General features: G+C 49.9%; 1 protein-coding gene across 2 annotated transcripts in view; it reads left to right on the top strand.

Annotated features, from left to right (window-relative positions):
- Positions 1-14395, top strand: part of fmn2b (formin 2b) — a 499858-nt gene that overhangs the window by 187279 nt on the left and 298184 nt on the right. The window lies entirely within an intron of this gene.

The raw sequence follows: 14395 nt of genomic DNA, 5'->3' as shown, positions 1-14395 counted from the left end.
GGAGCAGTTGGCGCCCTGTATCGTTAGTGTCGCAACGGTGCACCCCCGAGACGAGGGAGATAGTTTGCCGTGCTGGAAAGATTGGGAGCGAACAGCGTCTTACCAGGTCTGGATGAATGAAGCTCTCGGTGCTCCCGGAGCCGAAGAGGCATGGTGTCTTGTATCCGTTGACTTGAACTGATATCATGGAGCTTCTGAGGTGCTTTGGCCGCAACTGGTCCAGAGTGACTGCGTTGAGTCGCGGGTAGTCGGTGGCTTCATCAGCGGTGCTGGAGCGGCCCCGTGATGACTGTCTGCAGAGGTCGTAGTCGTCGATTTGCATATCGGGTGATGGCCAAGGTGGCGGCCCCCGTGGATCGCGCGTGGCGGGCGGCGAGGAAGATGGCGTCCAAGATGGCCACCCCGTTGATCGCACGTGGCGGGCGGCGAGGAAGATGGCGCCCAAGATGGCGGCCGCCGTGACTCTCACATGGCCGGCCGCATAGGGGAGGATTGCCAAGATGGCGGGCCCCATAAGTCGCACATGTCGTGCGGAGGCGGAGTCGGCAGACACACTGCCACATTGCGGGGTCTGCGGGCCTGTGAGATGGAGAGGCGATTGTTCCGGATAGCCTTCGAGTTTAAGGATTTGGTTTTAGCCAGGCACACCTTTGCAAAGTGTCCTTTCCGTCCGCAGCTACAGCAGGTCGTGTTGTGGGCCGGGCAGTGCTGCCGTGGGTGTTGGGGCTGGCCGCAAAAGTGGCACGATGGCGCTCCGTGGTGGGTTGATGGCAGCGCGACGCAGGCCTGGGGTAGTCTCTGGTTGGGGGTCCACGATGGGGTCGCGTGATCAGCTGGGAACGAGTTTAAAGTTTGAAAAGTGACCTCCAATGAGGTTGCTAGCGTTACTGTGTCTTCCAGGTTCTGGGCCCCTTTTTCGAGGAGACACTGGCGCACGTAATTGGACCGGACCCCTGCAACATACACAACTCGGACAGCGAGTTCCATGTGCTGGGAGGCTGTCACACCCTGGAAGTTACATTCCCGTGCTAGAGCTTTTAGGTCACACAGGTAGTTTTCTAGCGACTCTGCAGGGTGCTGGCGGCGGGTAGTAAAGATATGCCACGTGTCAACTTAATTTACGGGCCGCACGTACAGGCGGTCGAGTATTGCGAGGGATTTGGTGTACGAGTCGGTACTATCAAGTTGAGTAGAAATGCGATGGCTCACCCGTGCGTGTAGAAGGCTGAGTTTCTGCTCTTCAGTAACAGCGGAGGTAGTCGACGCAGCCAGGTAGGCCTTGAAGCACCGAAGCCAATGCAGAAATATTTCCTTGCCTTCTGCGGCCTATGGATCGAGTTCCAGTTGATCATGAGGGCTGATTCCATGGTAGTTTTTCAAGTCTATTAAATTGATGCGACCATCAATTCACTCAAGACACGAGTAGAAGTAAACTGTGGCTTTAATCGACTTACAACTGAGCCTGCCTGCAACCAGATGAACTGAGGGCAGGCTCGCAAGACCGCAGCACTTTCTACTTCCGGTTGTAGGAGGAGCCATGGGCGAAGCCATGGGCGGAGCCCATGTACATGCTCCTCATCTCCCCCTGTGGGCAGAGCCACGCAACGGCTCACAGATGGAGCCCACAGGGACACAGTGATACACAGTGTGAATTATACATTCACCACACCCCCACAACCCAAAGGGTAGGTGGATTGAACACACTAAATTGCCCCTCAATTGGAAAAAATGAATTGGGTACTCTAAAATTAAAAAAAAAAATTATTTGCTAAGTTACTCAAAACACCTAAAGCAATGGCATGCAATCATTTTTAGAATTATAAGCTGAATGAGTGGTCTTATTCAAGTGATCTTGAAAGTCATAGCAGAAAGAAATAATCCATTTCAAGCAAAAATTGATGAATGGCAGTCTGGATTTAGACCTGAAGTGAGAACAAGAGCAGGAATATTTAATCTTCAAGAGCAATCTTCGATAAATATCGAGAAGTAAACAACATTTATATATGCTTCATTTACAATGAAAAAGCTTTGATTTTTTTTAATGGAAATTTGTTGAAGCAATTTATAAAAGAAACATTCTAAATGCTGTCCGATTGCATTGGTTCATAAATGATTCGACATGCGCTGAAATGCTTTGAGTGGAAACTGAAGGAAGCGAAGTTTAATGGTCTGTGGGTGGTTTTGTGACTGGAAGGGTGTTTCTCATGGACCTCTGCAGACCTCCGTACTGGTCCTTTTGTTTTGTGTGATATATATTAGTGGACTGATTTGCAGGGGCTTAAGATGTTTGCAGACAATACAAAATTTGGCCTTGTGATTGGCAACAAAGAAAGGAAGATATCAATGTACTAGAGCTGGGTGAGACGGGAAAAAATGGAGTTCAGTCCAGGAAAGTGAGGTCATGTATATGGGAAAAGTTCAACAAAGTGAGAGAATTCACACTAAATGTTACAGTACGGTGCAGAGGAACCTTGAATACATGGCCACAGAAACCTGAAGGTGGCTGAACAGGTAGATGGGATAGTTAAGAAGCTAAATGGGATACTTGCCTTGATTAGCCCATGCATAAAACAAATGAGCTGTGAAGTGATGCTATAATTCTATAAAGCACTACTCCAGCCACAGTTGGAGTATCCATGTGTGCAGTTCTGGTCCCAGTACTATAGGAAGGCTGTGCTTGCACACAAAGTTTTGCTAATGAGGGAAGATTGGATGAGCAAAGGTTGTTTTCTTTGAAATGAAGGTGGCTAAGGAGAGATAAAATTCAAATGTATTGAATTATGAGGGATCTAGCTGGAGTGAATAGGAAGACCCTACCCCTGTGGTTGAGGTCCCTAACCAGGGGACCTATGTTTAGGGTACATGGATACATAGATACATAGAAGATAGGAGCAGGAGGAAGTCGTTCGGCATTTCAAGCCTGCTCCGCCATTTGTCACTTTCATGGCTGAACATCCAACTCAATAGCCTAATCCTGCTTTCTCCCCATGGCCTTGATCCCATTCTCCCCAAGTATTATAGCTAGCCGTCTCTTGAATATATTCAAGGTTTTAGCATCAACTACTTCCTGTGGTAATGAATTCCACAGACTCGCCACTCTTTGTGTGAAGAAATGTCTCCTTATATTTGTCCGAAATGGTTGACCCTGAATCCTCAGACTGTGACCCCTGGTTCTGGACACATCCATCATTGGTAACATCTTCCCTGCATCTACACTGTCTAGTCCCGTTAAATTTTATAAGTCTCTATGAGATCCCCCCTCATTCTTCTGAATTCCAGCAAGAACAATCCCAACCTAGTCAATCTCTCCTCGTTTGACAGTCCCGCCATCCCTGGAATCAGACTGGTAAACCTTTGCTGCACTCCCTCGAGAGCAATAACATCCTCCCTCCGAGAAGGAGACCAAAACTGCACACAATACTCCAGGTGTGGCCTCCAGGGTAAGAGGTTTAGAAGTGGTAAGAGGGAAAATATTTTTATCCAGAGGGTGCTGGAGGTCTGGACCTCGCTGCCTGAAGTGGTAATATTTGGCTCTGCATTTCAAATGCCACAACTGACGAGGGCCAAGAGCTGGAAAGTGGGGTTAAGTTGGATGACTACTTGTAGGCTGGAACAGACATGATGGACAAAATGGCTTCCTTCCTTGCAATACATTTCTATGATCGGGGGGGGGGGGACTTCTCCATGGCCAAATTGCCAATTGTGCCTAAAGTGGAAACTCTGGCACCTCTATGTGAAGCATGGTCTGTATATGTTCTCTGTTTAAATTTAAAACACTTTTATCCTGGCAGGGGGAGATATTGAATAGATGCACATAAATTAAATTACATTTCACTTAATTGCTTGTAATAATATGCTCCTGAATTTATTCTGCCAAAACAAGACATGGCTACAATGAACTTGGTAAAACTATCCAACTTGCATTACTTTTGTCATTCAATTGAGAGTTTCTCTGAAAGGTACAGGAAAAAAGGTGAAAAAGCAAGGTTTGGCTTGAAAGTAAAATGCAATGCCGTGGATTATGGCAGAAGTTGAAGTCGGAGGCAAATATTGCAAGGAGGACTTGGGGATTTTTCAGAACATTTGAGGTCCAGAAAAATAGGAAGCAGTATTGTCCAGACATGTAAACAGTTGAACAAAAACTAGGTTGACATAACATCTTGGGTTACTTCAGTGATGGAATATTTTACAGATACTGAAAGTTCTGCTGCACTTTTCATTTAACAATAAAATGTTGCACTTGTTAAAAAGCAAGCCAGTGGTTATGGTATTCGATCGAAACACAAGTTGTAAAAATATAAAACCTAATTTTAAAAAAACGTCCATTTGTTTCTGGGCTAGCATGAAAAGTGCTTGAAAGCCCACTAGTTTACAATTGTGCTGCAGTGAAGGGCATGTTACTTACCAGTTCATTAACATCATTCAGGGAAGGAAATTTTACCATCCTTGCCTGGTCTGGCCTACATGTGGCTCCAGACCCACAGCGATGTGGCTGAAATCTCAACTGCCCTCTAAACCAACCTACTCCACTGAAGGGAAATTAGGGATGGGCAACAATACTGGCCTTGTCAGATATACCCACATTTCATGAAAAATGAAAAAGGTAATCACTGTGGCCTGGCAATTCTGCATCGACCGACTCTTAAGTAATGACCTAGGGATGGGCAATAAATAGTGTTACCAATGTCCTCCGCCTTGCAAGAATACATCTACAACTGATGCACAAGTTTGTTTTTATTTAAGATTTAAATTTTCTCACCGACTGAGAAAAAAGCAACTCTAGTACTGAAAGGCAAAGCATTTCTATAATGTATTCGGGATAGTTATCTAGGACACCATGTCTTAGAACTGTCCAGGGAAAAGACCAGACTATATTTAGTGATGATTAGCGAGCCTAAATCATGTAACGATGTGATGGTCAGAAAGCGTAATGCAAATAGTAACTATAGAATTGTTGAGGTTCATATACAGTTTGAGAGTGAGAAAAGGATGTCCCAAACTAGTTTTAAAGTTAAGCAAGGCAAACTTTGGCTGAGGAATGAATTTACCATAAAAGGAGCAGACCTGTTGAGGGGTCAAGTAGTGGATGCAATGTAAAGTGATTACATGGGCCTAAAAGAACATTCTCCTCTTGTGTAGAAAGCAGTCAAGTTTAAAAGATGCACAAATCCAATGGAAAACCAGAATTGAATGGATTGGGAGTGAGAGAAAGTGATGGGGATAGAAAGGAAGTAGAGATGGGAAACTAGAAAAAGAAATCCTGCAAGGGATGATGATGAATGTAGGAATTTCAGCTATATTGTATTATAGTTACTTGGTGCAGTAGGGGTTAAACGCCTGGGTTACTGTGTTTGACTGCTGCAAGCATGTTTTTTAAAAATCTTGGTTTGAAAGACAATAAAGGTTTTGGGAGCCAAGGGTGCAATTAAGCAATCATAAAATGCTAGGGCTAATGCAGTTTTGTTTGGATTAAGGGGATTCCTAATGGAGTTAATTAGGTTTCAGCTTGGTGAAATGGTGTCATTATTGGGTGGAGCGAAGCTATCAGGCATTTTTCAGAAAGCAGTTCAGTAGAGTTCGAGATAACACTTTGAACAGAGGTAAAGCAGTTTGCTCTCCGCAGTTCAGTTAAAAAATTGTGCCTGCAGATAGAGGAGCAGTGTGTTGGAAAGGTGAACAAACTAGCTGAAACAGCATCTGAAGAAATAGAGCCAGAGCTTCTGCATGGTTCTGACAGGATTCAGAGCTTTACTTTAAAGCATCGTCAAAAGATCTGTCTTCCTCAAAAAAGCATGTCTGTAAAGCATGTAGTCCAATGTGCTAATGGGATTTCAGTGGATTGAGAGCAAAGATGTTTTTTTTCTTGTTGTTTGAGTGGGAATAAAGATAGAAGTTAATCGTAGTGTACTCAGTTTATTGAGTAGCATTGTTTAAGTGGTGTGTTGTTAAAGATTTTTTTAAAAACTGTTTTAATATTCCTTATTTCGTCATGAGATCACTCCTGGAGTGAAGTCTCCTTTCCTCAGTCTTGCAAAGCCAAAAATAAAATATTGGGGTTTCTGTCCAGTATCCTAGCCACTGTTGGGGTCTGATCTGGGGTCATAATAGGATATCAAAAGCAGAAGATTTTATTGAGGTACTGCTATAGGAGAATATAGGTCCATTAAAATATAATGGAGGCAGCACTATCATGGACGGCAACAAAATGGTAAACTTGTTAAATGTGATTTCATAGTTAAAGAGCTTTCATAGTTAAAACAGCTGCGGCAGAGGGGAACCTGAAAATACATCGAGGGATGGAGCTTACTGGATTTTATAGAACAACGCAGGAGAAAATAATGATGTTTACAGTAGCCAAATCTCCAGGAATTACCAATGGTAATTAGGATTTATGTGATGAATCGGTGAAGTCCAGATGACTAAGTCATGATTTAGTGATTTCTAAGATATTCAAGTATTATTTGAATGACTTGAGGTTGCAAGCATGGTGTAGAAGAACATAGAACAGCACAGCACAGTACAGGCCCTACAGCCCACGATGTTGTGCCGACCATTTATCCTATCTAAGATCAACCTAGCCCACACCCCTTCAATTTACTGCTGTCCATGTGCCTGTCTAAGAGTCGCTTAAATGTCCCTAATGACTCTAACTCCACCACCTCTGCTGGCAGTGCATCCCAGACACCCACCACTCTCTGTATAAAGAACCTACCTCTGACATCACCTCTTTACCTTCCTCCAATCACCTTAAAATTATGTCCCCTCATGACAGCCATTTCTACCCTGGGGAAAAGTCTCTGGCTATCCACTCTTATCCATGCCTCTCATCACCTTGTTCACCTCTCTCCCTTCTTCGCTCCAGTGGGAGAAGCTCTAGCTCCCTCAATCTTTCTTCATAAGAAGTTCCCTCCAGTCCAGGTAGCATCCTGGTAAATCTCCCCTGTACCCTCTCCAAAGCATCCACATCCTTCCTATAATGAGGCGACCAGAACTGGACACAATATTCCAAGTGTGGTCTAACTAGGGTTTTATAAAGCTGCAGCAAAACCTCGCGGCTCTTAAACTCAATCCCCCTGTTAATGAAAGCCAACACACTCGCCTTCTTTTTTTTTTTTAAATTATTTTTATTGAAAGAGTTTTTCCATACAAACATTTACCCCTACTAATTTTTAAATTATTTACAACACAATCCCTCTAGGCAAATGTCCCTCCCTCGCCCGCCCTCTCGCGCGCACCAGTCCTCCCCCCCCCCCCCCCCCCCCCCCAGGCAACCTTAACAAACAAGGCAGCCTACAGTTTCAGACATGAGCAGCGAGCAGACTTGCCCGCGTTACAGTCGTGCATGTCCCCCCACGACCCTTGCTGCCCCCCCCTCCCCTCCCCCCCCCCTCCCTCCCCCCCCCCCCCCCCCCCCCCCCCCGGGTTGCTGCTGCCACGACCCCGAACGTCTATCTCTGATCTAAAAAGTCAAGGAAAGGTTGCCACCGCCTGGCGAATCCCTGTACCGACCCTCTCAGGGCAAATTTGATCCTTTCTAGCTGAATATAGCTAGCCATATCGTTAATCCAAGTTTCAACGCTTGGAGGCCTCGCGTCCTTCCATTGAATTAATATCCTTCGTCGAGCCACTAGGGACGCAAAGGCCAGTATTCCGGCCTCCCTAGCCTCCTGTACCCCCGGTTCTACCCCGACCCCAAAGATCGCAAGCCCCCATCCTGGTTTGACCCTGGACCCCACCACCTTCGACACCGTCCTTGCCACCCCCTTCCAGAACCCTTCCAGCACCGGACATGCCCAGAACATATGCACATGGTTCGCTGGGCTTCCCAGACATCTGACACACCTGTCCTCACCCCCAAAGAACCGGCTCATCCTTGTCCCCGTCATGTGAGCTCTATGCAGCACCTTAAATTGAATGAGGCTCAGTCTCGCACACGAGGAGGAAGAGTTGACCTTCTCCAGTGCATCCGCCCACGTCCCGTCTTCTATCTGCTCTCCCAGCTCCCCTTCCCACTTGGCTTTCAGCTCCTCCCCTGATGCTGCTTCCGCCTCCTGCATTATCTTGTAGATGTCTGATATCTTCCCCCCTCCGACCCAGACCCCCGAGAGCACCCTATCACTCGCCCCCTTACTGGGGAGCAGGGGAAACCCCTCCACCTGCCGCCTAGCAAATGCCTTCACTTGTAAATATCTGAACATGTTTCCCGGGGGGAGCTCAAACTTCTCCTCCAGCCCTCCCAGGCTCGCAAACCTCCCCTCTATAAACAGGTCCTTCAGCTGCCGTATGCCCACCCTGTACCAGCTCTGAAATCCCCCGTCGATGTTCCCCGGGATGAATCTATGGTTCCCTCTTATTGGCGCCGCCAACAGACCTCCCATTTCCCCCCATGTCGCCTCCACTGCCCCCATATCTTGAGGGTGGCCGCCACCACCGGGCTCGTGGTGTACCTCGTGGGGGGGAGCGGCCATGGTGCCGTTACTAGGGCCCCCAGGCTTGTGTTGCCACAGGACGCCCTCTCCATTCGTTTCCAAGCTGCCCCCTCCCCTTCCATCATCCACTTGCGCACCATTGACACATTTGCCGCCCAGTAGTACCCCGAGAGATTGGGCAGTGCCAGCCCTCCACTGTCCCTACTCCGCTCCAAAAAGACCCTCCTCACCCTTGGGGTGCCATGTGCCCACACGTAGCTCATGATGCTACTCGTCACCTTTTTGAAGAAGGCCCTAGGGAGGAAGATGGGCAAGCACTGAAATAAAAACAAGAACCTTGGGAGGACCGTCATTTTGATTGACTGCACCCTCCCCGCCAGCGACAACGGTACCATGTCCCACCTCTTAAATTCCTCCTCCATCTGTTCCACCAGCCTGGAAAAGTTCAACTTGTGGAGGGTCCCCCAGTTCCTTGCCACCTGCACCCCTAAGTACCTAAAGCTCTTTCCTGCTCGCTTGAAGGGGAGTCTCCCAATACCCTCTCCCTGGTCCCCCGGGTGTATCACAAAAACCTCGCTTTTGCCCAAATTTAGTTTGTACCCCGAAAAGTCCCCAAACTCTGCTAATAGTTCCATTATCTCCGGCATTCCCCCTTCTGGGTCTGCCACGTACAGCAGTAGATCATCCGCATACAGCGATACTCGATGTTCCTCCCCTCCCCTAGTCAGTCCTCTCCACCCCCCTGAACCCCTCAGTGCCATCGCCAACGGTTCAATCGCCAGTGCGAAAAGTAGGGGGGATAGGGGACATCCCTGCCTGGTCCCTCGGTGGAGCCCGAAATACTCCGACCTCCTCCCGTTTGTCACTACACTCTCCGTCGGGGCCGAGTAGAGCAACTTCACCCACTTAATAAACCCTTCCCCAAACCCAAACCGTTCCAACGTCTCCCACAGGTACTCCCACTCCACCCTATCGAATGCCTTCTCCGCGTCCAGCGCTACCACTATCTCAGCCTCCCCCTCCACTGCCGGCATCATAATTACATTCAGCAGTCTCCGCACGTTCGTGTTGAGCTGCCGCCCCTTCACGAACCCCGTCTGGTCCTCATGGATTACCCCTGGCACACAATCCTCTATTCTAGCTGCCAGGATCTTTGCCAGCAACTTGGCATCCACGTTCAGAAGCGAGATAGGCCTGTAGGACCCGCACTGCACGGGGTCTTTATCCCGCTTCAATATCAGGGAGATCAGAGCCTGCGACATTGTCGGGGGCAGAACCCCCCCCTCTCACGCCTCATTAAAGGCTCGTACCAGTACCGGTCCCACCAAGTCCACATTTTTCTTATAGAATTCCACCGGGAACCCATCTGGCTCCGGCGCCTTCCCCGCTTGCATCTGACCTATTCCCTTGACTAGCTCCTCTAGCCCTATTGGCGCCCCCAGCCCTTCTACCAGCCCCTCCTGGACCCTTGGGAACCTCAATTTGTTTAGGAAGTCCTCCATTCCCCCTCTCCTCGTCGGCGGCTCAGACCGATACAACTCCTTGTAAAAATCCCTGAAGACCCCGTTCACTTCTTGCCCCTTCTGCACTACCTTCCCGCCCCTCTCCTTCACTCCCCCAATCTCCCTAGCCGCATCTCGTTTGCGAAGCTGGTGTGCCAGCATCCTGCTCGCCTTTTCCCCCATACTCATAGACCGCGCCCTGTGCCCTTCTCCACTGCGTCTCTGCCTTCCTGGTGGTCAGCAGGTCGAACTTGACCTGCAGGCTGCGCCGTTCTCCCAGCAGCCCCTCCTCTGGTGCCTCCGCATATCTCCTATCCACTTCCAATAGCTCCCCCACCAGCCTCTCCCTCTCCTGCCTCTCCTTTCTTTCTCTGTGCGCCCTTATGGAGATCAGCTCTCCCCTGATCACTGCCTTCAGGGCCTCCCAGACCATCCCCACCTGCACCTCACCCGTGTCATTCAAGTCCAGATAGCTCTCAATGCTCTTCCGGACCCTTTTACACACCTCGTCGTCCGCTAACAGCCCCACATCCAGCCGCCACAGCGGGCGCTGGTCCCGCGCCTCCCCCATTTCCACATCCACCCAATGCGGTGCATGATCAGAGATCGCAATGGCCGAGTACTCAGCTTCCCGTACCCTCGGGATCAGCCCCCTGCTCAACACGAAGAAATCGATTCTGGAGTACACTCTATGGACGTGGGAGAAAAAGGAATACTCCCTCGCCCTCGGCCTACCAAACCTCCATGGGTCTACTCCTCCCATCTGCTCCATGTACCCCCTCAGCACTTCTGCCGCTGCCGGCCTCCTATTGGTCCTTGAGCTCGATCTGTCTAGCCCGGGGTCCAGCACTGTGTTAAAGTCCCCCCCCATGATCAAGCCCCCTGCCTCCAGTCCCGGAATGAGGCCCAATAGGCGCCTCATAAAACCCGCGTCATCCCAGTTCGGGGCATATACGTTGACCATCACCACTTTCTCCCCCTGCAGCTTACCCTTCACCATCACATACCTACCCTCCTTATCCGCCACCACCTCCTCCGCCACGAACGACACCCTCTTTCCCACCAGAATCGCCACCCCCCGGTTCTTTGCGTCCAATCCAGAGTGGAACACCTGTCCCACCCACCCCCTTCTCAGGCGAACCTGGTCCACTACCTTCAAATGGGTCTCCTGTAACATTGCTACATCAGCCTTCAGTCCCTTCAGGTGCGAGAATACCCTTGATCTCTTGACCGGCCCATTCAACCCCCTCACGTTCCAAGTGATCAGCCGGGTCGCGGGACGACCCGCCCCCTTCCCCTGCCGATTAGCCATGTCCTGTTCCCTGCTCGCCCCGGGTCGACCCTCCCCTTCTGACCCGCTCCCCATGACGATGTCCCCCTCCCCCCACCTCTCCAGTCCTCCACTTCCCGTTTCTGGTCTTTTCAGCAGCAACCCGGTGTCCCTCCCTAACCCCCCTCCCCCCCCCCCCCCCCCCCCCCCCCCCCGGGCTAGGACCCCTCCTAGCCGCGATGTACCCTCCATCGTACTCCCGTAAGTCAGCTGGTTCACGCTGACCCGGCTGCTCCTGCCACACTCCGACTCCCCCCGGCTCGGGGGGGGGCCTCCCCCCCCTTGCCACTCCTCCTGGCCCCGCTCCAGCGCGGGAAAGGTCGCCATTGCTAGCCACGCCCCGCACTCCTCCCCTCCCCCCTCCTCTGCCCCGCGCGCGGGAAAACAGAGGAAAGCCCGCGCTTTCGCCCTGCCACACCCCACCCCACCATCTTCAGTTCCACCCCCGTCCCCGTCCATGCCTGTAAAAGAACCCCCCCTAGGAGCCCATATCCCCGATCTGCTCTCCCCCCCCGTCCCACCTCCCCAACTTAACATTATAAATAACAGATAAATAACAAATAACAATGTACTTAACAGTCGCCCTCTACCAAACAGCATAAATAACCATAAATAACCATGAATAACCACAATAACAATAACTAAGGGAAGTTGGCAAAGGGGGAAAAAACATCAGAAGAAAAACCACAGCAAGAGTTCAAAATCCAAACAAAGAATTCAGCTGAAAGTACCCGAGCGGCTACGGCCGCCAAGTATCCCCTGGGTCTAATTCGAGTCCAGTTTCTCTTCCTGTACAAAGGCCCACGCCTCCTCTGGGGACTCAAAATAGTGGTGTTGGTTCCTGTAGGTGACCCACAAGCGCGCTGGCTGCAGCATTCCGAACCTGATCCGTTTTGCATGTAGCACCGCCTTCGTCCGGTTGTACCGGGCCCGCCGCTTTGCCACCTCCGCACTCCAGTCCTGGTAGACCCTCACCGTCGAATTCCCCCACTTGCTGCTCCTTTCCCTCTTGGCCCACTCCAGCACTCTCTCACGGTCGCTGAGTCGCTGGAACCGCACCAGCACCGCCCTCGGGGGCTCATTTGCTCTTGGCCTCCTAGCCATGACCCTGTAGGCCTCTTCCAGCTCCAGGGGCGAAGGGACGGCCCCTGCCCCCATCAGGGAGCTCAGCATTTCTGCTACATATCCCGGGAGGTCTGACCCCTCCAGGCCTTCTGCCAGGCCCAAGATCCTCAGGTTCTTCCGCCTCATTCGGGTATCCAGCTCCTCAAAACGGCTCTGCCATTTCAGGTGGAGTGCCTCGTGCACCTCTACCTTTCCCACGAGGACCGTGGCCTCCTCCTCCCTCACAGTCATCTCCTGTTGCAGCTCCCGAATCGACGCCTCTTGGGTCGCCTGGGCTCCCATCAGCCTGGTGGTCGTCGCATTCATTGACTCCAAGAGCTCCATTTTCAGCTCCGTAAAGAAGCGCAGGAGAGCGGCCTGCTGCTCCTCCGCCCATTTCCTCCATTCCTCGGGTGCGCCACCGGCCGCCATTTTGGTCTTCTTCCCCCGCTTTTTTTTGGGAGCTGCTGTTGCTTTCTTTACCACCCCACTCCGGGTACCGACCATAAAGTTGGTCTGGTTCTCTTCAGGGAGCCTTCCCCCACCGGGATTTGTCCTTACAGCGCCGTTGGGGCCCTCCAATCGGCCCGAAAACACCTTTGTAGCAGGAGCAGCCAAACGTGCGACTTAGCTGGTCATAGCCGCAACCGGAAGTCCCAACACACTCGCCTTCTTAACAACCCTAACGACCTGGCTGGCAACTTTGAGGTATCTATGTACATGGACCCCAAGATCCCTCTGTTCCTCCACACTTCCAAGAATCCTGCCTTTAACCCTGTATTCAGCATTCAAATTCGACCTTCCAAAATGAATCACTTCACATTTGTCAAGGTTGAACTCTATCTGCCACTTCTCAGCCCAGCTCTGCATCCTGTCAATGTCCTGTTGGTAACCTGCAACAACCCTCAACACTATCTACAACTCCACTAACCTTTGTGTCATCGGCAAACTTTTTAATCCACCCTTCCACTTCCTGATCCAAGTCATTTATAAAAACCACAAAGAGCAGAGGTCCCAGAACAGATCCTTGCGGGACACCACTGGTCACCGACCTCCAGGCGGAATACTTTCCATCCACTGCCACTCGTTGTCGTCTTTCGGCCAGGAAATTTTGTATCCAGACAGCCAAATTTCCCTGTATCCCATGCCCCCTAACTGTGTGATGAGTTCTGCATGAATTTAAACATAAAATAATGTGCACAGAATTGTAGGTAATATTATGTTCTGTGTTGTGGCCATGGTAATGATACACACAGGACATCTAGTTCTTTGAGTAGTAATATAGTTTATTGACAGAATGAACATGTGGAAAGATAACTGAATAACTATCGTACAAATGGTAACGAATAATTGAACTCTTCTCTAACTATAAAAAAAATATATAGAGTGCCCAATTAATTTGTTCTAATTAAGGGGCACTTAATAGCCAATTCACCTAATCTGCACATCTTTGGGTTGTGGGGGGCGAAACCCATGCAAACACAGGGACAATGTCCTTAATGGTGAGAGACCAGGAACTGTGGAGGATGCAAGAAATGGAGTCCACCTGCATGTGTCAGTAAAAGCTTGGTCCATGGAACGTTTGCCTTTACATCAAGACGTCGGTGTTCAAAAGTGAGGAAGTTATGTTTCAGTTGCAGAGAGCTTTAGTCTTCTGGGTGGGGCCTGACTGTATTCAATTGTGGGGCCTGAACCTCAAAAGGATGTGTTGACCTGGAGCAGGCGGTTGCTTTGACTCTTCAGAATTATACCAAAATTAAAAAGGATTGAATAATAAGTTTGCATAAACTTGTCTTGTGTAGTCTCTTCAGATATGACGGGTAAGGGGCGATGAAATCAAATAGTTTGATGTGATGAAGGAGGCTTGATCAGGTACACAAGGAGAAACTTTCCTCTGGTGGTGGAATCTGGCACAAGAGGGCATAACTAGGAAGTATAATTTCACAGACAAGGGAGTGATGTCCAGAACTTGCTTTCCCACATAGAACATAGAACATAGAACAGTACAGCACAGAACAGGCCCTTCGGCC

Source organism: Scyliorhinus canicula, chromosome 1 (genome assembly GCF_902713615.1).
Source record: "Scyliorhinus canicula chromosome 1, sScyCan1.1, whole genome shotgun sequence".
NCBI lineage: Eukaryota > Metazoa > Chordata > Chondrichthyes > Carcharhiniformes > Scyliorhinidae > Scyliorhinus > Scyliorhinus canicula.
The sequence above is the reverse complement of the archived record's forward strand: the minus strand, read 5'-3'. Positions and strand labels throughout refer to the sequence as shown.